The following is a 27,122-nucleotide window of genomic DNA, read 5'->3' as shown; positions in this document are numbered from 1 at the left end:
CATCAGACAATGTCTATAGGCAACTGACTGCACTCAGATCAAAGGGGGCCGAATAATTATGCACACACCACTTTGCAGTTATTTATTTGTAAAAAATGTTTGGACTCATGTATGATTTTCGTTCCACTTCTCATGTGTACACCACTTTGTGTTGGTCTTTCATGTGGAATTCCAATAAAATTGATTCATGTTTGTGGCAGTAATGTGACAAAATGTGGAAAACTTCAAGGGGGCCGAATACTTCTGCAACCCACTGTAAATATTGCCGGCGGCGATCGGGGGGGGGGTCAGAGAGGTGACGGGGGACTTGGGGCACCTAGTTAGCTAGCAAAGTGCTAGCTAACAAATAAAAAAAAAACACATTTTATTAAAAAAATCCCTCCCGCGGACGCAGTCACTGAAACAGCGTACCGCCAGGAGGGTTAATACTGAGGGCACTTATGTCTACCTAATACTAAGTAAGGGGCACCTGTAGCTACCCGTGACTGACAAGGGAAGTAAGGGAGAAGTGACAGCTGGGCCAGCTCTTGTGGTGCAGTTCAGTGGGGGTTTCTGGGTTTCTGGAGGGTGAAGTCTAGGGTGTCAGGACATCTGTGCCTATAGGCTCCTGTGAGGTAAATCTGGGCCTGATTATAGTCAATACAACTGACTTCCATGGTTAATTGCAAAGCATACATGCAATTTTCACCAAATTTGCAAGCTATGGTCGGGAGAATATGAACTTGTCGTTTTTTGAGAAAAACGCATTCAAAAACATCAAAGAAAAAAGTCGGTATGATGACATTCTGCAGTGGAATTCTGCAATCTACATTTGAGTAAATACAACCAATTTCCACAGTTAATTGTGCAGATTCCTTAAAGAAGAACTTCAGCATAAACAAACATACTGTCATTAAGTTACATTAGTTATGTTAATTAAAATAGATAGGTAATATAATCTCTAATGCTGGGGATACACGGGTCGACCCGGCGGCTCGATTAGCCGGATCGACTCCTGCCGCGTCCCCGCTCCTCCCCGCCGCCATCCGGATCGATACCTGCTCTATCCGGCGGGTCATCGGACCTGTCGGATATTATCAATCGAGCCATCAGCGGCTCGATTGATAAGGATTTGTCGACCCGTGTATACCCAGCATAACCCACCCTGTTTTAAAAGAACAGGCAAATGTTTGATTTCATAAGGGCAGCCATCTTTTTGGTTGAAAGGAGGTGACAGGGAGCATGAGACACAGTTCCAACTGTCCTGTGTGCTGATCACCCCTCCCAGTTGCTAGGCAACGTGAACAACAACATAGGAAATCCCATCATGCTTTGCACAGCATAAGGGAAAAAAAGCCCAGGAAGTTTTCTTTGATGGGTGGAGCTTAGCTAAAAATGCAGCTAAAAATGATGCTTTGGTAAGAAAAACAAAGTTCTGATGCTGTGAAACCGTTAAAGAAACACTGAGCCTTTTCAGTTCTGCTGAGTAGATTTCTAGTCCGGAGGTTCACTTTAAATTCAATCTTCATCAAATTTGCCAAGTATCTTCAGGAGAATAGTGGGAAGAAGTGAAGTGTTTTTGTTTTTTTAAAGACCTTGTCGTTTTTGAGAAAATCGATTTTGAATACTTAAAAAAAAATATTTTTTTCAAACTGGGTAAAATAACCTTTTGCTGTATACATTTAATATTTATTAGTTTCAAGTACTGTATACAGATTTCATACAGCATGGGGTCCCCCTCCCAAGCCTCTTTAACCCCTTTTACCCCTGGCCGGAAGATGGAGGAAGAGAGATCGGGGGAGTGCGTGTCCTCAGGGAGACGGCGCTGAATCCATCTTCCTTCATCACGGGGCGAGTATGCAGCTATACGGAAATACAGACCACAAATGGGTCACCAACCAGAGCCATAGTCAAGTTAGAAAGTGACATGTCATATTGCAAAACCTGCTCGCTACATTAGAAATTACAGCAATCTTTGAGGGCGCCTATTTATTTATTAAGTTTACTAAGTGAGGATTTTCTCAAGGCTGTTGATGTTGTCACCATGAGGCTCTGGGAGATTGTGCAAGTCAAAGACAAGAACATCTTCAGGCTCAGTGTCTTCACCTTTTACCACCGCCCCTTTCTTACAATATTTTTTGTTTCAATTAATCCTGGAAAAATAAATGGATGCCTCAATACAGGTTTTTCAACTGGGAAATCCTCACTCAACTCAGGGTGTAATTTAAGCATAGTGGATTTACCTTACAATGGATGGTGGATTTACCGTACATGGCATTCAAATCAAAACATGGCACTACTGTATATTCTCAGTATTAGCCATCACTTAAAGTAAAGCTGAGATGCTGCTTAGAGGTGTATGTATACTTACCTGGGGCCTTCTATAGCCTGATGAGGTGCGTGGGGTCCCTTGCTGTCCTCTTACTATGCCTCCTGGCAATCTGGCCAGTCGTGTGCTTCTGAGCATGCCCGCACGTGCGCTCCCGTTCCCGGCGTCTGCACAATACTACTGCGCAGGCGCAGAACGCTTATGGATGCAGGTGAGCGACTGGGGGATGCGCTTGCGGTCAAGTTGCACATGTGCAGAAGAGCTCAGCCTGCCGGATTACCGAGTTGAATTAGAAGATAACAGTGTGGCCGGAGAGGACAGCGAGAGAGCCCACTCACCTCATGGGGCTGGAGGAAGCCCCAGGTAAGTATAAATACACCCCTAAGCAACACCTCAGGTTTACTTTAAGGTGGCCATACAGCCGTAGACTTGGCAGACGACCCACCATGTTCGATAATCGTTATCGAATCTGATGAAAATTGGTGCCGCCAAGAGCATGCCCTATTGGCAATTCAAACAATGTTGGGCCGTAACTGACTTCATGTATCGATTGGACATGCTGGAAAATCTCGGGCCAACATGCTCAATCTGGTGCGCAGCTGCAACAGTGAGCAGTAATCGTGAATGCCGAAATTGATCAGGAATCAGCCTGCAGTTTATGGCAGCCAACAGATCTCTCTCCCATCAGATTCAAAGATAGAGAGATCTGTTTCTTGATCGATCAGCCGCCAAAATCGCTCAATGTATGGCTCCCTTTAGAAGCTTTTGTTGAACTGTATGAAATACATGAGTTTTAATCTTCATATTAAGGAGACAGTAATGGGAACCAACATCACCCAAAGTTCATTCATTGTAGAAATGTTCTTTGGTTTGGTACATTTTTTGTAAATATATTTTATTATTGAAGCCAAACCAAATATTGCTTTACCTTATACTTGGTAAAGGACCAGTTGCACTCATCTTTTCACACGAGATATCTCTTCTCTCCTATGTATAATTCAATACCTAGTAAGTAAAGGATAGAAAAAATGGAACATAAAACTTTAGATAACCAGGATCAACTTATGGATTACTTTTGCAGCTTACTATGTACTGATTAAATAAATAAGATAAATAGTTACAATGAGATAATTCAAGAAATAATGTAGTTATTGGGCCTGATGCAATACACTTTTTCTCCTAAGATTTATCATAGGAGATAATTTTTCATCTTCAATTAAAATAACTTATCAGCACTTTGCAATTAAAAAAATACCAAAAAGTAGGTAAAAAATACGGACAAAATTATTCTGCATATTCTCTTGCTTGCTGGTGGCTTACAATGTATTTTATTGATAAGATGTAAAAATTCACCTAGGAGAAAACTTAGGAGAAAAAGTGAATTGCATAAGGCCCATTATGTACAGTATATAGTGTTTTGCTGACATATTCCACAGCACTAATCTTATGCTGGGAACACACGATACGTATTTCCCATTCGCTTCTCCGCTCAATCGTTTTTTCTGTTGGATTCGCCGCTGATCCTCTCATCTTCTGCTCGTTTTTCTTATCTTTTTCCATTCACTTCTATGAGGAATCAAGAGGTAATACGCTCGAGATGAATATCGGACATTAAAGAGAACCCGAGGTGTGTTTAAAGAATGTTATCTGCATACAGAGGCTGGATCTGCCTATACAGCCCAGCCTCTGTTGCTATCCCAAACCCCACTAAGGTCCCCCTGCACTCTGCAATCCCTCATAAATCACAGCCGTGCTGTGAGGCTGTGTTTACATCTGTAGTGTCAGTCTCAGCTGCTCCCCCGCCTCCTGCATAGCTCCGGCCCCTGCCCCCGTCCCTTCCCTCCAATCAGCAGGGAGGGAAGGGATGCAGGCGGGGACTGGAGTTCTGCAGGAAGCGGGGAGAGCAGCAGACTGACACTATAGAGATAAACACAGCCAGCTCTGACAAGCTGTTTGTCAGCAGCGTGGCTGTGATTTATGCAGGATTGCAGAGTGCAGGGGGACCTTAGGGGGGTTTGGGATAGCAACAGAGGCTGGGCTGTATAGGCAGAGCCAGCCTCTGTATGCAGATAATATTCTTCAAACCCACCTCGGGTTCTCTTTAAGGAATTTATCAATCGAACACATCTATCTAATGAAAAAATGTTATGTGTGTTCCCAGCATAATGTGCTACCATATTATTACTGTATATAGTGCGGACATCTTTTGCAGTACTTTACAGAGAATAAAGTCCTGTCACTGACTGTCTTCAGAGTAGCTCACTATCTAATCCCTACCATAGTCATAGTCTAATGTCCTACCACATTCTTATGTATTTATACAGCACTGACATCTTCTGTAGCACTTTACAGAGTACATAGTGATGTCCTCAGAGGAGCTCACAATCTAAAGGTAGCCATATATCTAGCGATGTATGAGCTGAATCGTCCAAAAAACAAATCTTCCACTTATTAAATCTGATAAGCGAGAAATCTGTCAGCTGCCCACACAGCACAGACCGATTCCCAATCAATTTCAGCATTAAATCTCTTGGGAATCGGCCTTGTGCATTCGCCCGGACGCTGTGCCCCCAATGAAAAATGTCCCCCGTGCCCAGAGCAAGGTATGCATTACCTTTATGCCGCCTCCGCAGGCTCTGGGCACACTCTGCTCATCATGCAGGCGCGCAACGTGGTTGCCTAGTAACGTGGCCACGTGTATGACTTCTGCGCACCCCTTACTAGAAAACTACGTGGGGCGCGCATGTATGCACAGCAGAATGCGGCCAGAGCCTGCAGAGGCTGTGGAAAGGTAATGTAAACATTGCACCTGGGTGCATCATCATCATTAGGGGGGACAACGCCGGGGTTTTTGTTGTATTCATCGCGAAATTGCACGCCGTTCCCGCCACGCACCCGATCAAGTAAGTCGGACCTACATCTTGCAGCAATCGACTATGCGACCAATTTTGGGGCCGAAACTGGTCGCATTGTCGGTCGGGCATGTACTTCGCGGCACAGATTTTCATCTAATTCGATTATAATAATCGAATCAGAACGTCGATCGCCCGCTAAGTTGCCTGATGCATGGCCACCTTAATTCTACCATAGCCATAGTCTAATGTCTTGTCATATTATTATGTATTTATATAGCACTGACATCTTCTGCAGCACATTACAGAGTGCACAGTCATGTCACTGACTGTCCTCAGCAGAGCTCACAATCTAATCTTGCCATAGTTATAGTCTAATGTCCTACCATATTATTATGTATTTATATAGCACAGATATCTTATGCAGCACATTACAGAGTATATAGTCATGTCACTGACTGTCCTCAGAGGAGCTCACAATCTAATCCCTACCATAGTCATAGTCTAATGTCCTACCATATTATTATTATGCATTTATATAGCACTGACATCTCCTGCAGCACTTTACAGAGTACATAGTCATGTCACTGACTGTCCTCAGAGGAGCTCACAATCAAAGCCTGACCATAGTTATAGACCAAAGTCCTCGCAATAGGACATTTTGGTATTTTTGTGTGTGTTTGGGATGTGGTACAGAACTAGGGTGCTCAGAGAAAGCCTGTGCAAGCATGGAAAGAACTTACAAAGTCCATGCAGGTAGTATCTTGGCCAGGATTCAAAGCTTGGACTTTAGTGTTGCAAGGTGGCAATGCTATGCGCTTTTCCATCCTTCTGCCCATTAAATGGACTGAAGTGTAACTCAAACATGGTAAGTATTGTGTATCAAGATCAATGTCATTGTATTAAAAATTCAGAAATGTTTAACCTTGTAAACACTTAAGAATTGTGTTGACCAAATCAATAATTTGTGATTTTGGCCGTCAGTTTAGTAGCTATTCTTACACAGAAATTCACCTGGCCTCCTGTTAAGCAATATGTACTGTTCTATCAATATGTAACAGAGAAATATATAAAGGCCTGGTGGATCCCCTGCCTTCTTTTTTTAGTCCCTATGCCCCAATCTTGACTGTGGTCTCCACCCCTAGGGTGTCCCCGCTCATCCTCGGGCGACTTTGCCTCAGCACTCAGCCCCTGAAGTGAGAGGGACACGGAGGCTGCCATATTTATTTCCTTTTAAAGGAGAACTGTAGTGAGAGGTATATGGAGGCTGCCATATTTATTTCCTTTTAAGCAATACCAGTTGCCTGGCAGTCCTGCTGATATATTTGGCTGAATCACACCAGAAACAAGCATGCAGCTAATCTTGTCATATCTGTCAAAATTGTCAGAAACACTTGATATGCTGCATGCTTGTTCAGGGTCTATGGCTGAAAGTATTAGAGGCAGAGGATCTGCAGGATAGCCAGGTAACTAGCATAGCTTCAATGGGAATAAATATGGCAGCCTCCATACACCTCTCTCTACAGTTCTCTTTTAAACAATACCAGTTGCCTGGCAGCCCTGCTGATCTCTTTGGCTGCAGTAGTGTTTGATTACTCACCTAACAAGCATGCGGCTTATCCAGTTAGACTTCAGACAGAAGCATCTGATCTGCTGCATGCTTGTTCAGGGTCTATGGCTAAACATATTAGAGGCAGAGGATCAGCAGGAAAGCCGGGCAACTGATATTGTTTCTCTCCTCATTCCAGCCTCAACTCACTGTGTTTGGAAAAAGAGGAATGCTATGTCCTCAAGAACACCATACCCACCGTCAAACATGGAGGTGGACATATCATGCTTTGGAGGTGTTTTTCTGTTAAAGAGGAAATCCAGCCTAAACAACCATACTGTCATTAAGTTACATTAGTTAAGGTAATTAAAATAGATAGGTAATATAATCTCTTACCCACCTTGTCTTAATAGAACTGGCAAATGTTTGATTTCATGATGGCAGCCATCTTTTTGGTTGAAAGGAGGTGACAGGGAGCATGAGACACAGTTCCAACTGTCCTGTGTGCTGATCACCCCTCCCAGTTGCTAGGCAACGTGAATAACAACATAGGAAATCCCATCATGCTCTGCACAGCATCAGGGAAAAAAAGCCCAGGCTTTTTTTCTTTGATGGGTGGAGCTTAGCTAAAAATGCAGCTAAAAAATAATGCTTTGGTAAGAAAAACAAAGTTCTGATGCTGTGAAACTGTTAAAGAGACACCAAGCCTTTTCAGTTCTGCTGAGTAGATTTTTAGTCTGGAGGTTCACTTTAAAGTGACAGGACACTGGAACAAAGGGACAATGTAAAAAGCCATGTACCGTCCAATCTTGGGTGAGCACCTTCTTCCCCTCACCCAGGGCATTGAAAAATGTTCATGGATAGGTATTCCAGCATGACAATGACCCAAAACATATAGCCAGGTCAACAAAAAAGGGGCTCAAGAAGAAGCACCTGAAGATCCTGGAGTGGCCTACACCTTAATCCAATAGAAAATCTGTTGATGGAGCTGAAGGTTCGAGCTGCCAAACATCATCCTGTAAATCTCACTGGAGAGGATCTGCAAAAAGGAGTGTGTCAAAATTCCTCCTCAGATGTGTACAAACCTGGTGGTCAAATACAAGAAACCTTTTCATAGTATGTGTGGCAGGTATGGCACTCCTCCCCCAACTGCCATAGCAAGTGTGTCCAGTAGAACAACTCCCTTCCCCAACCAAAGAAGGAGCAGCAGGTCACACCAGTTGAAGGAGGATGTGGATGTATGGATGAGGAGTGTAGCGTGTGCCAGGAAGGTAGGCAGGAGAGCGCAGAGGAGGCAGGAGCCAAGTGGGCCAAACTGTCTAAACACCGCCCCCCTAGATTTTGCCACCTGAATCATGTGATTTCATGGTAGGTCCGCGCCTGGGTGTGTTGAAGTACAGTAAGCATCTGTGGTGAGGAGGAGAGAGTGGGATGACCTAGCACAGGTAAAATACAATGGGCCAGATTTATCAAAGCATTACCGAGTTTCTTCTTAACCACTTGAGGACCCACCCTTTACCCCCCCTTAAGGACCAGCGCTGTTTTAGGTGATCTGTGCTGGGTGGGCTGTGCAGCCCCCAGCACAGATCAAAGGGCACTCAGAGCGATCAGATCGCCCCCCTTTTTTCCCCACTAGGGGGATGATGTGCAGGGGGGGTCTGATCGCTCCTCCTGGCTGGCATTTTGCGGGGGGGGCACCTCAAAGCCCCCCTCCGCGGCGAAATCCTCCCCCTCCCTCTCCTACCTGCTCCCCCGGGAGATCTGGGCTGCACAGGACGCTATCCGTCCTGTGCAGCCAGTGACAGGACGTCCCCTGTCACATGGAGGCGATCCCCGGCCGCTGATTGGCCGGGGATCGCCGATCTGCCTTACGGCGCTGCTGCGCAGCAGCGCCGTACAAATGTAAACAAAGCGGATTATTTCCGCTTGTGTTTACATCTAGCCTGCGAGCCGCCATCGGCGGCCCGCAGGCTATTCACGGAGCCCCCCGCCGTGAATTGACAGGAAGCAGCCGCTCGTACGAGCGGCTGCTTCCTGATTAATTAGGCTGCAGCTGGCGACGCAGCACTGCGTCGCTGGTCCTGCAGCTGCCACTTTGCCGACGCACGTTATGAGTGTGCGGTCGGCAAGTGGTTAAACTGTTCTAATCAGCAGAGAAATGATTCTGCATGATAAGAAACTTCTCAAATCCTACATAATAGCATCAGTTTAGTGTGAATTTCTAGGGCTGCACTACAGTTAACAATAGTAGAAATACATCCTTAAACTGTTGCAAATTAAGAAATGCAGTTCTACAGATAGTGCAGCAGTGCAGGCTAGGAATGATTTGTGAAGGGCTCCTCTCCCCTGCTGCCAGGTGTCCTGTGAAGCTGTTCTGTGCTTAACTCTTCCAGTGCTTGGCATTGATGCAATACAGCAACAGCAATTTCCCTCACATACAGCACTGCCTGAGAGACATTATTAACTCCTCTCATTCCTAACAGTTCAATAAAGAATCTGCACTATTTAGTGATTTCTTAGAATGTCTGAGACAATTCTGCACTGATTTCTAAAAACATACTAATATTTTGTCTCAGACACTATTGATAAATGTCTCCCAATGTTCTTTGCTACTCTGAAAGGAAGTGCTGGAGGTGTAAGCTAGGAGGAGGGAGAAGCTGAGTTATTTTACTCTAAATCCATTTTAACAGGAAGATTAAGAAAGAAATCGAAAAAATGCATTATTTCTCAGTTTTTGGCCATTATAGTTTGAAATTAAAACATGCCACCATAATCAAAACCCATGTATTGTATTTGCCCATTTGTCCCGGTTATTACACCATTTAAATTATGTCCCTATCAGAATTTATGGCACTGATATTTTATTTGGAAATAAAGGTGCATTTTTTCAAATTGCGTCCATCACTATTTACAAGCTCGTCACATGCATATTCAAAAAGTTCAGACTCTTTAGGTAACTATTTATGTTTTTTTTTATTATTATTATTATAGTAATTTATTTATGTTTATTAAAAAGAGAATGATCTCACTTCCAGGAAGCATTAGGACGGAGAACTTTTTTTTTCCCGCAGAAAGACCTCGGCCTCTAATAAGAGGCCGTCGGTTTTTCTGTCGGGGACTTAGATCAATGAATGGGAGCTATGTTCCCATTCATTGATCTCAGGGATAACGGAGGGCGGTGGTAGCGCGCGCAATTGTGTGCCTGGCGCAGCAGAGCAGTCTATCTGGACGGATATATCCGTCCAGATAGACTTAATTGGCTAACCACTTGAGGAACACAGTGGTAAACCCTCCTAAAGACCAGGCTGTGTTTTGCATAATTGGCCACTGCAGCTTTAAGGCCAAGCTGCAGGGCCGCACAACACAGCACACAAGTGATCCCCCCTTTTCTCCCCACCAACAGAGCTATCTGTTGGTGGGGTCTGATCCCCCCCCCCCCCCCCCAGTTGTTGTGTTTTCTTTTTTGCAAATATTTATCTCTATTTATTGTTATTAAAAAAAATGTATTTCTGTATTTTTTCCCCCTGTCCCTCCCGCCCGCCAGCCAGTCACGGCGATCGGCTGTCATAGGCTTCTGCCTATGAGAGCCGATCGCTCTCTTGTTCCCCAGGGGGACAGCCGGCTGTCCCCAGTACAGCGTTGCTTCCGATCGCAGCGCTGTACTATGTAAATAGACGGCGATCACACCGTCCAACAGTCTCCCGAGCAGCAATAGCCGCTCGGAGACTGAAGAGGGGGCGGAGCTCCTCCCCCCGAGCAGAAGATGCGTGCGCAGCCTGCGCGTGATCTCCTGCAAAATTCAGCCCCAGGGCTTGACACCAATTGGCATTAGGCGGTCCTGGGGCTGCCACCACGACCATTGGCATGGGGCGGTCTTTAAGTAGTTAAAGGGTTACTAAAACGAAAATAAAAAAAATCAGTTTAACTTACTTGGGGCTTCTTGCAACCCTCTGGAGTCATACTGTGCCCGCACCATCTTTCTGAGTCCCTCCATCGAGCAGCTGCGATCCCCTTAAAGCTGGCTGGTCGCGGTCAGTCGGAGGCCACTGCGCATGTGTAGCCCCGGGCTGCGTGCTCCCTAATCGGGCTCCTACTGTCGGGAGCATTCTGCACTTGCACACTAGCGATTTCCATGTACTGCACATGCACAGAACACTCCCAGCAGCAGGAATGCGGTAAGAAGAGTCTCGGAAGGAAGGTGCAGGCTCAGGATGACTACAGGGGGCTGTCAGAAGCCCCAGCTAAATTAAACTGATTTTTTGTCATTTTGGCTTTAGAATACCTTTAAGGAGTCAGGGCAGGTCACAGCCCCACCTCTCTATAGCCTGCTATCTGCAATGTGGATCTACTATCTTCAGATCAGCTGTGATCAGAAAACACACAACAGGGCCTTGACTTGAAATTTCTCCAGAAAAACACCACATGTGGGTGGCAGAGGCTGGCGTAATCCTGCAGTCTGACAGCAAACAGTGTTGTGGCTTTTGAGGGTTTTCCAGAGTGTGACACAATATTTGCATTGAACTTTTGCTGGCAGCAGTCTGTGTGTTATTTTGTTTTAATTAAAGTAGGAAAAAAAAATCAACAAGAATGGAGCAATACTGGAATCAATGTGACACCCGAGGAAAGGGGTTCCAGAGAAGAACATTACCAGTAATCAAATGTTACTACATCCATGTGTTTTTTATTGGCTCTTGCTTTTAGGCTCTGCTATCACTACCTCCTACAGCCACCGGGAGGACAGTGTAGTATCCGCTCCAATGGTCCGCAGTGATGTGGCCGGAGCGCAGAGCAGATAGCCATAGGGCTCTTTCACACCGTGGCGGTGCAGCAAAAATGCTACCGCAGCCTAATGGAAATCTATGGGGGAGTTCTTATTCCCCATGTTGCGGAAGTGCCCTATCTAACGTGCTTCCATACCTACGTTACCGCGGGGCTCCTTGCATTGATCTGCAACAGGACGGAAGTCATGTAAGTCTATGGTAATGCGTGCAATTTAAAAAAAAAAAAAAAAAAAACTGCTTCAATTATCTGCATCACGCATTCACAAAAGTGTCATTAACCTCTTGCTGACTGCTCCACGCCAATTGGCGTGAGCAGTGCGGCAGCCCCAGGACATTGGCGTGAACGGTCTTCTATGGGGCTGAGCAGGAGATTGCGCTCACGCTGCGCGCATCTCCTGCTCGTTGGCGGAGCTCCGCCCCGCCTTCAGTCTCCGTGCGGCGATGGCCGCTCAGAAGACTATTAAGGTTTCGCCGTCTTTACACTTAGTACAGTGCTGCGATCAGCAGCAGCGCTGTACTGGGGACAGCCGTGTCACACGGCTGTTCCCTGGGGGACAAGAGAGCGATCGGCTCTCATAGGCAGAAGCCTATGACAGCCGATCGCATGATTGGCCGGCAGAGGAGAGGGCGGGAGGGAGTGTAAGGTAAAAAAAAAAAAATAATAATAATAATAATTATTTGTAAAATTATTTAAAAATAAAAAACAAATATTTATAAAAAAAATAAAAAACAAACAATGTGGGGGCGATCAGACCCCACTAGGCCTGAACGATTTTAGGAAAAAATTGAATTGATCGATTTCTGTCCGAAATTGCGATTTCGATTCGATTCACGATTTACTTCAAATCAAGCTTTGTTCCCCCTCTTTGCCAGTTTGTTCCCTCTCTGTCCCCCTGTCTCTCTTTGTGCCCCCTTTGCCTCTTTATGCCTCCTCTGGGTCTCTCTCTTGCCCCCTTTGTGTCTCTGTGCCCGCTCTGTTTCTCTCTGTGTCTCTCTGTGCCTCCTCTGTCCCCCAAGCTGCATCAGTTCTGGACATAGCTTCAAGCATGAGTCCAGCGATGGCCGTCTATCCACTTTACCTCCTGCAGGCTCTAATGCACGGAATACTTGCTGTATGTCATGTGACATACAGGAACCCGGAGTTTTGCCAAGCATGAGAGCTGGCAGACGGTGATAGAGGACGGACAGCAGCGGACTTGTGGACTCGTGCGGAAAGTATGTCCAACGCTGTGGTCCGCACGCGCCGGGACTTTGGGAAAGTTTGAAGCCACTTCTTTAAACTTCCCCATGTGGAAATGACGGGATCGCGATAATTGCCGCTTTGACGATTCCGAAATTGTGATCTTGGTGATCGCGATTTCGATTTAAATTCGATTTATCTTTCAGGCCTAGACTCCACCAACAGAGAGCTCTGTTGGTGGGGGGAAAAGGAGGGGGGCAATCACTTGTGAGCTGAGTTGTGCGGTCCTGCAGCTTTGCCTTAAAGCTGCAGTGGCCCAATTAAGTAACACCGCAGCCCTCAAGTGGTTAAGAAATACGCTTCAGTGTACATCATCCATTGCCGAACAAGAAGTGAGTGTCACATCCTGCTTTGCCGGAGGCCAGACAGGGAACACCACAAAACAACACGGTATTCCCCGAAGGCCTATTTCTGGTGGTGCGGTGCAGCTGTCGCACCGCCAATATGCAGTGTGCAAGGTGCCATAGGCTGTTATAGTAATAACTATAATTGGGGCTGCTCTATACAGGAGGCACTGTGATGGGTGCAGCACTGTCTTGAAAGTAAAATAATGCAAGGAAGCACTGTAATAAGAGGATATACTATAAATCCCATTAAATCGGAGGCACTTTATGACTGCAATACTATAATGGAGGCACTGTAATGGGTGCAGCACCATCCCTAAGGCATTATAATAGGAACTCTGTACAGGGAGCACTATAATAGGTACAACATAATAATGAAGGCAATAGCGGTATAACAAGAGCAGCTGTTTACCAAGACAACTAAAGAGGAGGCGGTTACAAGAATTGAACCCTTATAAGGGGCACTATACTGCACTATAAATGAGGACCTGTAATGGGTGCAGCACTATGATCAGGGCTGTGGCGTCAGAGTTGGAGTCAGAGTCGAGGAGTCGGAGCAATTTTGGTTACCTGGAGTCGGTGGTTTTATAAACTGAGGAGTTAGATAATTTATGTACCAAATCTTCAGCCCTGGTAAGTATTAGATTAAGGAGTCAGAGTCGAGGAGTTGGAGCCATTTAAAGAGGAACTGTAACGACAAAACGTCCCCTGGGGGGTACTCACCTCGGGTGGGGGAAGCCTCCGGATCCTAATGAGGCTTCCCACGCCGTCCTCCATCCGTCAGGGGTCTCGCTGCAGCCCTCCGTGCAGCGGTGACGTAATATTTACCTTCCTGGCTCCTGCGCAGGCGCTCTGACGGCTGTCGGCTTCGAAGTAGGCGGAAATACCCGATCGTCGTCGGGTCTGCTCTACTGCGCAGGCGCAAGTTTCCGGCGCCTGCGCAGTAGAGCGGACCCGACGGAGATCGGGTATTTCCGTCTATTTCCGTGCCGAAAGCTGTCACAGCGCCCCCGCTGGAGCCAGCAAAGGTAAATATTGAAGCTACAGTCGGCTCTGTCGCCGGCTGTTCGGAGGGCTGCAGTGAGACCCCCGTGGGACAGAGGACGGCGTGGGAAGCCTCATTAGGATCCGGAGGCTTCCCCCACCCGAGGTGAGTACCCCCCAGGGGAGGTTTTTGTTGTTACATAGTCTCTTTAAGGTACCTGGAGTTGGAGTTGAAGTCAGAGTGGGTGGTTTCATAAAAACTGAGGAGTCGGAGTTGCATGTTTTTTGTACCAAAGCCACAGCCCTGACTATGATGGAGATAAAATAGTGTGTGTGTGTATGTGTATGTGTGTGTGTATATGTGTGTGTGTGTGGATAATAAGAGGATGTACTATAAATAGGGGTACACTGTACTACGGGCACTATATGACTGCAATACTATAATGTAAGCACTGTAATGGGCAGGGGCGTTCCTAGGGTCCTTGGAGATCGGGGGCACCTGTGGGCACTAGGTGGGTATATGGTAGGGTATATGCGGCAAAAAAATGGGCGTGGTCATGCAGTGAGTGGGCATGGCCATGGGTGGGGCCAAACGTACATGAACTTAGCAGCGGTGTAAGCTACAGATAAACGGGCCTGCCCATCAAAATACTGGATTGAGCCCCCTGGCCTTTATTTAGATAATTTACGATCAGTATAGGCATAGATCAAAGATGTATACGCACATACAATTTTGAAAGGTCACTTATCTGTCGCAAAGTGGCAACAGCAATTTAAACTAAATACTGTACAAACGTTTTAACACATACATGAACATTATGGAAAATCCAAGTTGAAAAACTGTGAAGATAAACAATTTCATCCATCCTACTCTTGAAAAAAAATGTGTATTCATTTTTTTTAGAACCTCCCAGTTTTATTTTGTTTTAAAAAGCTAAAAAAGTAGGTTTAATGCTATTGTCTCATATGATGATGATTCAGTTTTTCCCATAGTCTAGCAGTTAGCAATCATGTGACCCCCAACAAGTCAAATTCAGAAATCATGAGGCCCCCAACAAGACAAATTCAGAAATCATGAGGCCCCCAACAAAACAAATTCAGCAATCATCAGGCCCCCAACATGACAAAGTCGGCAAGCGTGAGGCCCCCAACAAATCATGAGGCCCCCAACAAGACAAATTCAGCAATCATGAGGCCCCCAACATGACAAATTCAGCAATTGTGAGGCCCCCAACAAGGCAAATTCAGCAATCATGAGGCCCCCAACAAATCATGAGGCCCCAAACAAGACAAATTAAGCAATCTTGAGGCCCCCCAACAAATCATGAGGCCCCCAACAAGACAAATTCAGCAACCATGAGGCCCCCAACAAGACAAATTCAGCAGTCATGGGGCACATAAATAGACAGCATTTCACATAAATAGGCAGAATGCCCCCTTAATATGGTAGACACCTCTCACCTGGCTTCTGAATTCTCCTGTACTGACTGCTGTGCCTGGCAATATGTTTTTTGGCTGGATTAGGGATGATGTGTGAGCTGAAAGGCCTGGCAGTGATGCTGTGGCCTGGCTGGCGGTGATGCTGTGGCCGGGTTGGCTGGCGGTGATGCTGTGGCCGATGCTGTGGCTGGGTTGGCGTTGATGCTGTGGCTGGGTTGGCTGGCGGTAATGCTGGGCTGTGCTAGGTTGGTTGAAGTGAATGCTGGCCTGACTGGTGGTGATGCTGTGGCCCTTTTGACAGCGATTCTGGGCTGGTTGGCTGGTGGTGATGCTGGACTGGCTGGCCTGGATAGTTTAGGTAGCGCCAGGTGCCCCCTAGTTTAGGTAGCGCCAGGTGCCCCCTAGTTTAGGTAGCGCCAGGTGCCCCCTAGTTTGGGTAGCGCCAGGTGCCCCCTAGTTAAGGTAGCGCCAGGTGCCCCCTAGTTAAGGTAGCGCCAGGTGCCCCCTAGTTAAGGTAGCGCCAGGTGCCCCCTAGTTAAGGTAGCGCCAGGTGCCCCCTAGTTAAGGTAGCGCCAGGTGCCCCCTAGTTAAGGTAGCGCCAGGTGCCCCCTAGTTAAGGTAGCGCCAGGTGCCCCCTAGTTAAGGTAGCGCCAGGTGCCCCCTAGTTAAGGTAGCGCCAGGTGCCCCCTAGTTAAGGTAGCGCCAGGTGCCCCCTAGTTAAGGTAGCGCCAGGTGCCCCCTAGTTAAGGTAGCGCCAGGTGCCCCCTAGTTAAGGTAGCGCCAGGTGCCCCCTAGTTAAGGTAGCGCCAGGTGCCCCGTAGTTAAGGTAGCGCCAGGTCCCCCCTAGTTAAGGTAGCGCCAGGTCCCCCAGTTCAGGTAGGGACAGGAGCCCCCCAGCTCATTTAGTGACAGGAGCCCCTCAGTGTATGTAGTGACAGGAGCCCCTCAGTGTATGTAGTGACAGGAGCCCCTCAGTGTATGTAGTGACAGGAGCCCCTCAGTGTATGTAGTGACAGGAGCCCCTCAGTGTATGTAGTGACAGGAGCCCCTCAGTGTATGTAGTGACAGGCACCCCCCAGTTAGGTAGTGAGTGACAGTAGGGACCCCTAGTTAGGTAGTGAGTGACAGAAGGGACCCCCAGTTAGGTAGTGAGTGACAGCAGGGACCCCCAGTTAGGTAGTGAGTGACAGCAGGGACCCCCAGTTAGGTAGTGAGTGCCAGCAGGGACCCCCAGTTAGGTAGTGAGTGACAGCAGGGACCCCCAGTTAGATAGTGAGTGACAGCAGGGACCCCCAGTTAGGTAGTGAGTGACAGCAGGGACCCCCAGTTAGGTAGTGAGTGACAGCAGGGACCCCCAGTTAGGTAGTGAGTGACAGCTGGGACCCCCAGTTAGGTAGTGGGTGACAGCAGGGACCCCCAGTTAGGTAGTGAGTGACAGCAGGGACCCCCAGTTAGGTAGTGAGTGACAGCAGGGACCCCCAGTTAGGTAGTGAGTGACAGCAGGGACCCCCAGTTAGATAGTGACAGCAGGGACCCCCAGTTAGTGAGTGACAGCAGGGACCCCCAGTTAGGTAGTGAGTGACAGCAGGGACCCCCAGTTAGGTAGTGAGTGACAGCAGGGACCCCCAGTTAGGTAGTGAGTGACAGGGCCGCCCCCCTGCCTTTAAAATGTAATCGCGGGGGCGGCAGATGCCAGACAGGAGGACAAAGCCACAAAGGCTGTCAGACGGACACCAACCGGGAGCCCAAATGAAGCGCGTGCAGGGGGCGGAGTTACCACGCTCGCTCGCTCCAGCCCCCTGCGGCTGCCTCCACAGTCCACACTATCCCACACCGGCACGCCCCCTGCCAGGTGCTGCTCAGCGACAGCGGCGCTTGTGGTTGGGCAGGGGGCGGTGCAGGAGAGGACTGTCCAGCACCACCCACAACATGGCGGCCGCCGTATCGAGCGAACGGCGGCCGCGTTTAACAATAGATTCGGGGCACCCATGTAGGGCACTCCCCAAACTGAGATCCGTGGCACCCCTGAGGCATATTGGGGGGCACGTGCCACCAACAAATAGTGCTAGCGACCAGGGCTGTGGAGTCGGTCCAAAAATCCACCGACTCCGACTCCTCAGTTTAGGATTCCACCGACTCCGACTCCACGACTCCGACTCCTCTAATTTGCATATTACAATTTTGTTGATTAAAAGTATGTAACATGAAATTCGTCTCTTATCTGCCAACGCTTAGGAATTTTACAAAACAACTGAAGTGAGAAGGATATGTAGACTACTATATTTATTCCCTTTAGACTAAAACTAGTCCTTGGTAAGAGTACTTGTAAAAGGTACAAACCGGAACAAAGAACATCTATCAGGCCCTAGGCAATGTAAGTGTGGGTACATGTAAGCATGATGTGCAGGTACTCTGCAGGGGAATGAGGAGATTGTAAACAGACAACACCTCTGTGTTCAATGTGCACAGCATTCTCAGTGGATTCCCTGCAGCTCTGTGGGGAGTGCATATGTAGAGTATAGTACTACTGTATAACAAAGTAAACCTGAGACAGATGAAATTAAAGTTTTATACATACCTGGGGCTTCCTCCAGCCGCCTTCAGGATAATCAGTCCCTCGTTGTCCTCCTCCACCACTTGGATCTTCTGCTATGAGTCCAGGTACTTGAGCCAGTCAGGCGTAGTGCGCATGCACACACTCCGCCGCCAGGAGCATACTACACCTGTGCAGCAGTATTGCGCAGGTGCAGAATGTTCCTGGCCGTGGGAGCGGCATGCGGCCGGACAGCGCTGACTGGCTGAATTACCAGAACTCATAGCAGAAGATCCGGGTGGTGGACAGTGAGGGACTGATTAGCCTGAAGGGGGCTGGAGGAAGCCCCAGGTATGTATAAAACTTTACTTTTCATCCGTCTCAGTTACCCTTTAATTTGTAGTCACCAAACCAAAATTTTAATAACATATCAAATTATTTGATTTCATCAGCAAAGGGAGTGCATACATTTGCATAAATCAGCATCAATGCAGAATTATTTCCATCTAGTTGACCATCTCTATTAGTGACACAGCTACACATCAGGCTTTATTCTTACAGCATAGATGTTATTTAGTATATATAAGAGATTCCTGTGTACACATCATATATACAGTCACAATCAGATATGTATATCTGACCTTAAAAATACGGGGACTGCTTTATTGAAGCAGCACAAGTAACTAATTTTGATTGGTTTATTTCATTTTTGTGGACTAAGCACAGCTATTACTGTATATATACTGTGTATATATACATTATTTTTAATGACTATTATCTGAGAAATAGAACATTTTATCATATTTTCTATTTTAATTACAGTTACAAATTCATTAGGAGTCGGAGTCGGTGCATTTTTTCCCGACTCCGACTCCAGGCACCCAAAATTGCCCGACTCCACGACTCCGACTCCACAGCCCTGCTAGCGACGCACCTGGTAATGGGTGCAGCAGCAGCACCACCATATGCAACAAGGCACTATAATGGAAATGCTACAAAGAAAGTACTATATAAAGTATAGTATAGTATACAAGTGCAGCGCTTTGATAACACCACTATAGTGGGGCAGGGGTGGATATAATAGGACCGCTATAGCAGATACCAGCATGGCAGCAATGAGGAATAGGTCACACAGAGGCATCAGCCACACTCTGCTTGTAACTCCAGTTCTTCCGCTTCCTCCATCTGTCAGTACACCGCTTATTACACCGCTCATTTCCTGCATATTTAACCTCATCCCCTATAAATAAGAAATATGATAACATCTCTATGCACAAAGTATAGCTTTACATACAACACTAAAACCTCCTCTGCATATTATGGGATGATGTGCATGGAAAATAGCGATTCTAAAGAACTTAAAGAGGAACTTTAGCGAAAAGCAGAAAAACATAAATAAATACACAGCATAGTGAGAAGTTAAAAAAAACAAAAACGAAGAGAAATAAAAAAAAAAAAAAGGATTGATATTCGCCATGTAATTTGTTCATATTGTTTGATCTATAATCACCCTGTGGGGCATCATCTTTACTACTAGCAGACAAGAGAGAAATTAGACAGCACCGACTGCTATTGTCTATAACCACACCCAACATTGTGATAGACTTAGGGCCCGTTTCCACTATTAAGTGATGCGAGCGAGGCTACCTAGCCGCATTGCATCACTTCCACTGCTGGCCGCGTCACTTCCACATCTCCCGATGCGGAAGTGTATGGAGGGGACCGCGGAGGGCTGCCTGCGGATGTGGCTGTGTGAGAATCTGCAGCATGCTGCAGATTCTCGGATCGCTCCGCACGCAATGGAAACTGTTCCATTGCCGTGCACTGAGATCAGGACACCTGCTACATAGCCGCATCGCACTGCATCCAATGGAAACAGGCTCTAAAAGGTTGTGTATTTTTATAGATATACTGTACATCTGCACAGAGGGACATGCTTGCTTGGCTGTTAGAAATAGACATTATTTCCCACAATTCAACAAGGTTCACAGACAGGAAACTGTCAGAACCTGGGTCCTCACACTGTGGGAGGGGTTTTACCACAATATCAGCCAAACAGACCCTCCCTAATATTCTATTTGAGAAAAGGTAAAGATTTCTTGTGGGAAAGGGGGTATCAGCTACTGTTTGGGATGAAGTTGAATCCTGGGTTACAGTTCCTCTTTAAAGCAGACCCAAACTAAACATTTTTTTAATTCAAAATATTTAGTTGCACCACTCTGACACATACAAAGATAAATAAACACTCCTTTAAAGGGAAGGTTCACGCAGGAGCTGTAAAAAATAGAAATCCAAATCCACTTACCTGGGGCTTCCTCCAGCCCGTGGCAGGCAGGAGGTGCCCTCGCCACCGCTCCGCAGGCTCCCGGTGGTCTCTGGTGGCCGACCCGACCTGGCCAGGCCGGCTGCCAGGTCGGGCTGCTTCTGCGCTCCAAGTTGCGTGTCACTTGTGCGCGCTGACGTCATCGGACGTCCTCCGGGCTGTACTGCGCAGGCTCAGAACTTCTGCGCCTGCGCAGTACAGCCCGGAGGACGTCCGATGACGTCAGCGCGCACAAGTGACACGCAACTTGGAGCGCAGAAGCAGCCCGACCTGGCAGCCGGCCTGGCCAGGTCGGGCTCGCCACCGGAGACCACCGGGAGCCTGCGGAGCGGCGGCGAGGGCACCTTCTGCCTGCCACGGGCTGGAGGAAGCCCCAGGTAAGTGGATTTGGATTTCTATTTTTTACAGCTCCTGCGTGAACCTTCCCTTTAAGCCTATGAGCATTTCAGTGCATGCTTTTTATCCTCTTTTAATAACTATGGTTATACAGCCATTACTTCTGAGCTTAGTAGGAGGTTTTAGATCATGGGTGTGTTTTGTCATCAGCTACCCTCCCTCACAGGGGCGTCGTCTATGTGAAATCTCACACAAGCTGAGATCACCTGCCCTGTGACATCATCAGTAGCAGCCTGTGTTTTGTTTTTGTTTTTTATCTCCTCCACCAGTCTGCCGGATTCTGTCCCGACAATATGAAAGGAAGGGAGGGGTTCCTCTAATAAATGTAAAATATTTTAGATTTGTCATCATGCAGCTGAAAAGGCTGTTATTTATTATTATAAGTTAGGAAATAGATTTTATTTCTGAAATCTTGTATTTTTAATTTGGGTCCACTTTAAGCAGAAAAGATTAATGCAGAGAGCAGCACATTGCAGAGTTAATGTAATAACAATTTATAAAGTGCGCAATTTCTCACATTTTTGAACAAGTCCAGAAATCATCAGGGTAAAAGCATACATGTTTTTCTCTGACGTCTGCTTTTGTTTTGTCTTCTGTAGACTCAAAGGGGTTATCTCGGACACAGGCGATAAGATGTGGGGAAACTCATTTATTTTTTCTCTCTCTTTTTTTTAATATAATTTATTCAAGGAAAAAAAACATTCCTTAGGGGAACTTCAGCCTAAACAAGCATACTGTTATTAAGTTACATTAGTTATGTTAATTAGAATAGATAGGTAATATAATCTTTTGCCCACCCTGTTTTAAAAGAAAAGGCAAATGTTTGTGATTCATGGGGGCTGCCATCTTTGTCATGGGGGCAGCCATCTTTCTGGTTGAAAGGAGGTGACAGGAAGCAGGAGACACAGTTCCAACTGCCCTGTGTCCTGATAACCCCTCCCTGCTGCACACACTAGGCTTCAAATGTCAAATTCAAAATGTAAAAAAAAAAAATTGCACCAAAACAGCAGAATGAGAACAACAATATCAGAAATCCCATCATGCTTTGCACAGCATAAGGGGAAAACTGCCCGGGCAGTTTTCTTACTGTGCAGCTAAAAATGAGGCTTGTATAAGAGAAAAAAAGTTCTGATGCTGTGAAGAGGAGCTGTTAGGTATAAGGTCTCAGAGAAAATAAACACATATATCAGTAGCTAAAGATTGGCTGTACTTACATTACATATGCATTTCACTGTCCACGTTTGGATTTCACAGAATTTGTATATAGTATATGCAGAGATAGATGCTCCTGACAGCTCATGGCAGGCTCCATGTTTTTCTGTCAAATGTGTCGTCATGTCCTGCCTGCTTCCTGATCACAGAAAAGCTTGTACTGAATAACACAGTGTGCAGTGAATATTAATGAGCCATGTGGCTAGGAACAATAGCTGACTCCTGCAGTGTACTCTGCCCGGAAATTTATCAGTGCTACGCGCTGGACTGATTACAAGCTGCTGTAACGTCTCATTAGCAGCCGAGGGGAGGGCCCCAGAATGCTTTGCAGTTTAGTATGCGGCTTGCGTCCTCTTGGGTCTATAACAGCTTTGCTGATAAGCACACATCAAAGGTAACTGAGATTTTTATCTTCACTAATGCCTTTCTGGCTTCCTTCTAAACTGTTTAACACAGGAGAATAGAGGTTTAAATTAGCTTCTGCAGCCTGACAGTTACTCTTTAAAGAAACACCAGGCCTTTTCAGTGCTGCCGAGTCGATTTTTAGTCTGGAGGTTCACTTTAAACAACATTTTAACTACCACCGAATTACATACGCTCTCCTTCATTTAGAAACTCGTTTAGACAAGAAATAACATTCGCAGGTGAAGCGAGTAGTGCATCCCTCTGACCTGATCCTGAAAAGGAGCAAAGGCAGGAATTTGGGTTGGCGGGAGGCAAAAGGGCACTTGTATAAGTATTATGAGCTGACTATAACTTGCAAACAATTTGCATTCAATATGAATTTAGGCTGGAATTATTCACATTTCATTGACCGACTCTAGCTGTGGATATAGAAACTGGAGAAGAAGGTAGATTATGTTTTAATTGTGCAAAAACAAGATTTTAACAAAACATTTTACCTGATTAAAAGAAACTAGAGATAAAAAAATAATAAAAGATTTATACATACCTGGAGCTTCCTCCAGTCCCATCCGCTTGGATCGCTTCCGCGCCGTCGTCCTCCGCTGCCTGCAGTTCCGGTATCGTATCCCGTTACCTCCTCCAGTCGCGGCCAGTCTGTGCAAGTGAAGTGCGCTCTCTATGTAACTCTCCAGCGGCTGCACCCGCAAATGGGGCAAATCACAGGTTCAAAAACAATTAATAACCGCGACTGCGACAGAACTAAAGATCTGGCCACCTGTGATAAAGTTCACTGACTAAATCCCAGTGATGCTAAAGGTGCGTACACACATGCGACTATAGTCGTTTGTAACGATCGTTCCCCGATCTTTACCAATGACGATCGTTACAAAAAACGAACCACCGACTATTAAGGCAAACGACGAACGAGCCAAATCGCTACAAAAGAAAGTTCTGTCTCGGCGGATTTTAACCAACGACGATCGTTTGCAAAAGTAGTACATCGTTGGAAACGGTCGTTCGTACTAGGCTTGACATGCGCATTTCACTATTTCTCTGTGAAACTTCTCATTTTTATGCGCAGGCGCAATAGTTGCTTTGCGTGATGTAACGTTCGTTCTAACGATCAGATCGTTACACACCTTTTAAAACTATCTTTACTTAGGTCGTTCTTTCATCAATTAACCAGCCGGGCGGTATGGACGAGCTCAGTTCGTCCATCACCACCGGAGGCTGCCGCTCAGGCCCTGCTGGGCCGACTTTCATCAAATAAAAAGCAGCACACGCAGCCGGCACTTTTCTAAGCCGCGTGTGCTGCCTGATCGCCGCCGCAGCGCGGCGATCCTCCGCGTGCAGCGGCGAAAGAGGGTCCCCCCAGCCGCCTGAGCCCAGCATAGCTGGAACAAAAAGTTCCGGCCAGCGCTAAGGGCTGGATCGGAGGCGGCTGACGTCAGGACGTCGGCTGACGTCCATGACGTCACTCCGCTCGTCGCCATGGCGACGAGGTAAGCGAAACACGGAAGGCCGCTCATTGCGGCCTTCCGTGTTACTTCTGGCCACCGGAGGCGATCAGAAGAACGCATCCGGAGCGCCCTCTAGTGGGCTTTCATGCAGCCAACTTTCAGTTGGCTGCATGAAATAGTTTTTTTATTATTAAAAAAAAAAACCTCCCGCAGCCGCCCTGGCGATCTTAATAGAACGCCAGGGTGGTTAAAAGTTCGTTCGGCGTTCTCAACGAACGATCGTTGTCGCATGTGTGTACGTAGCATTAGCCTAGGCTGTTTAGCTATGCGGAACTCTCCTCCCAGAGCATTCTGGGAGACGAGGCATTATTTTCACTGCCTTCGGAATTCTCAGAACCAAACATTCCACAGAGCTGCACCTGACATGACTAAAGGTGGCCATACATGGTACAAATTTTCAATTAGATAATTTAGTTCGATTATTCCGTTAGATCGAATATAAAGATTTTTCCAGCATGTCCGATCATTTTTCCCGAAAAAAAACGGGATAATCGTTCGAATTTCTTGATCGAAAATTTTTTTTTTAAACTTTCATTCAATTCGATCATTTAGATCGAATAAACGGGAAAATCGACGTTTTTATTGTACCGTGTATGGCCACCATAAAGATGTCGCTACCAGTGATACATTTCAAAATACAAATTAGAACAAGGAAAGATTTTGCAATGGGCAAATACTAGCTAGATAATTTATAAATCAATACAATTTTTTTTTTTTTACAATATTAACTTTATTATTTTCACTACAGGTTCTCTTGACACCTTATTATGATCTTGGGGGAATTTCATGTTTAAAGTTAACAGGAACTTTGTCTACCTAATTATGATATGTGCTCGACAGCATTGGGCACACTCTTGCACCCCAGTAGTCAGAAAGCCCCTGTTAAGGGGAACCTAAACTGAGGGCTCGTTTCCACTACTGCGGTGCGGCATCGCCTGGATTCCACCGCTGATGAAATCGCATGCGATTTCCCATGCGTTTTTTGCCGCAAATTCGCATGCGAATTCGCATAGGTGAGGATATATGCGATTTTAACCATGTCACTGCCTGTGTGAATTTACATTGGTAAATATGCGAATTCGCGGCAAAAAACGCATGGGGAAAACGCATGCGATTTCCCTATTAAATACATTGCATGCGATTCGCATGCATTCCACTCGCAGGCGAATTCTGCGGCTCTTTTGTGCGTTTTTCACCGCTGAAAAAAAACGCACCTCAACAACGCTACAGTGGAAACAGGTCCATCCACTTGCATTACACGTGCGAATCCGCATGCGCCGGATTCACGATAGTGGAAACGAGCCCTGAGAAGGATATGGATGTTTCCTTTTAAATAATACCAGTTGCCTGACTCTCCTGCTGATCCTGTGTCTCTAATACTTTTAGGGCTGTGTTTGCCACAGCCCCTGAACAAGCACGCAGATCAGGTGCTCTGACTGAAGTCAGACTGAATTAGCTGCATGCTTGTTCAGGGGCTGTGGCTAAAAGTATTAGAGACACGGGATCAGCAGGAGAGTAAGGCAACTAGTATTATCTAAAAGGAAAAATCCATATCCTCAGTTTAGGTTCACTTTAAAAGAGTCATCAGGGAAAACACATAAAATGAGTGGTACAACGGGGGCTTCCTCCAGCTCCAAGCTCCCAGGACGTCCCTCGCCGCAGCTCTGCCCGCAGCCATTCGCCGCAGGTCCGTCCCGGTCCCCAGCGATGATGTCAGAGCGACCTCCAGGTCACTCTGTACTGCGCGAGCGGCGCTGTCAATCACCGCCACGTGGGCCAGAGCGGACTACGCAGGAGGTCGCTCTGACGTCATCGCCGGGGACCGGGACGGATCTGCGGCGAACGGCTACGGGCAGAGCTTTGGCGAGGGACGTCCTGGGAGCTAGGGGCTGGAGGAAGCCCCCGGTAAGTACCACTTATTTTATGTTTTTTCCCCTGATGACTCCTTTAAGTAGCCAGAGATCCTACCACTAAAGTTACCCAAAGAGTAAACCCCCCCTCCCCCTTTTGGTAGGCAGAGAGCCCCTCCCCCTGGCTATGATGAAATCACAGGGGGCAGGGTCGGATTAGTACTTTTTATCACCCAAGGCCAACTATACCATCTGTATGGTTGTTATCTCTGTGTGCCCCAATGAGAATTCAACTTACTTTCCATCATAGGATGTTACAGACAATAACTATTTCAGTAATACGCGTATAGATCATAAGTTATGTTTTCCTTAAAAACTTTTATGTTATGTTTGCTATCTCGTTAATGATGAGTCACCATGAGAGTTAGGCTGATGTGTACCTGCAGGATAGAACTTACAGGTCTTGTAGGGACAATACAGGTACAGGACAGAGAGTTGAAAGGTTAAAGCTGTCCTTGTAGATAGGGATAGAATAGCTTTAATGCCCTAACTGAGCCGCCCCTAAATTTCTGGGGCCCCAGGCCATGGCCTATGTGGCCTTGCCAGAAATCCAGCCCTGACAGGGGGCACTGTTACCCTGATACAAGACACCTAGAACCAGGAAGAGGGAAGAACACGTGGCGCATGGATCCCAGGAGGTGAGTGTCTTCTGCTGCACACTACCCCTGCGCCCCGGGTAATGCCCCACTCCGCCCATCCCTAGAAATGAGCCAGGTGATGGAGGTAAACATGGGCTCCGCCTAATTATGTTTGGGGAGGAAATGCTGCCTCATTACACTGCGAATGATGATGTTTGGGGAACACACTGCTGATTTAGACATTGTGGGGTAACATGCTGCCTTTTATGTGGGGGTCTGCTTGCTTCTTCTTTCTTGTTGCCCAAGTGTGCCCTGATTCTTCAATGACTCTGGCAGGATGGAAGGTTCTCACATCTAGGTAAAGCCTGGTACAGACATTGAATTTTGATTGGCCAATGATTTGCCAATTTTACTCTTTCCATGTAGTATAAGAGCTTACCTACACAATCTGTTCATAGTACTAAAAATCTGGTCAGTGACTGGCCAATCATAGTTGAAAGGCTTTAGTAATTGGTTATAATTACTTTACATTAAGTCATTATTGATCATGAAGGCTGTGGTGGACATGGCAGTTTATGCCATTAATGTTCTTATCTCCTATAGACAAGCCTCATAAGAGTGTGGAAGCTGTGTAGATAACTCCTGAGTGTGTAAAGCGTTTCTCGCCATGGAAAATAAGAAAGGAAGTGAGCGGCCTGTCACCCTGTTGAAGAACTGATGGCTTTTATACACCCCGAGCCCTGGTTC

At 46.6% G+C, this 27,122-nt stretch overlaps 1 long non-coding RNA gene across 5 annotated transcripts in view; it reads right to left on the bottom strand.

Moving 5' to 3' along the window:
* Positions 1–27,122, bottom strand: part of LOC137527764 (uncharacterized) — a 145,688-nt gene that overhangs the window by 104,158 nt on the left and 14,408 nt on the right. For 4 of the 5 annotated variants that reach the window (XR_011023211.1, XR_011023210.1, XR_011023208.1 and 1 more), the window contains one exon: positions 3,237–3,313. This is a non-coding gene — a long non-coding RNA (uncharacterized lncRNA). Of the gene's footprint in view, positions 1–3,236; positions 3,314–19,181; positions 19,266–27,122 lie in introns of those variants that run through there. The other variant, XR_011023212.1, reaches the window with a different exon arrangement.

Source organism: Hyperolius riggenbachi, chromosome 8 (genome assembly GCF_040937935.1).
Source record: "Hyperolius riggenbachi isolate aHypRig1 chromosome 8, aHypRig1.pri, whole genome shotgun sequence".
Classification (NCBI taxonomy): Eukaryota; Metazoa; Chordata; class Amphibia; order Anura; family Hyperoliidae; genus Hyperolius; species Hyperolius riggenbachi.
Note: the sequence above shows the minus strand (reverse complement) of the source record. Positions and strands in the feature narration are given on the sequence as shown.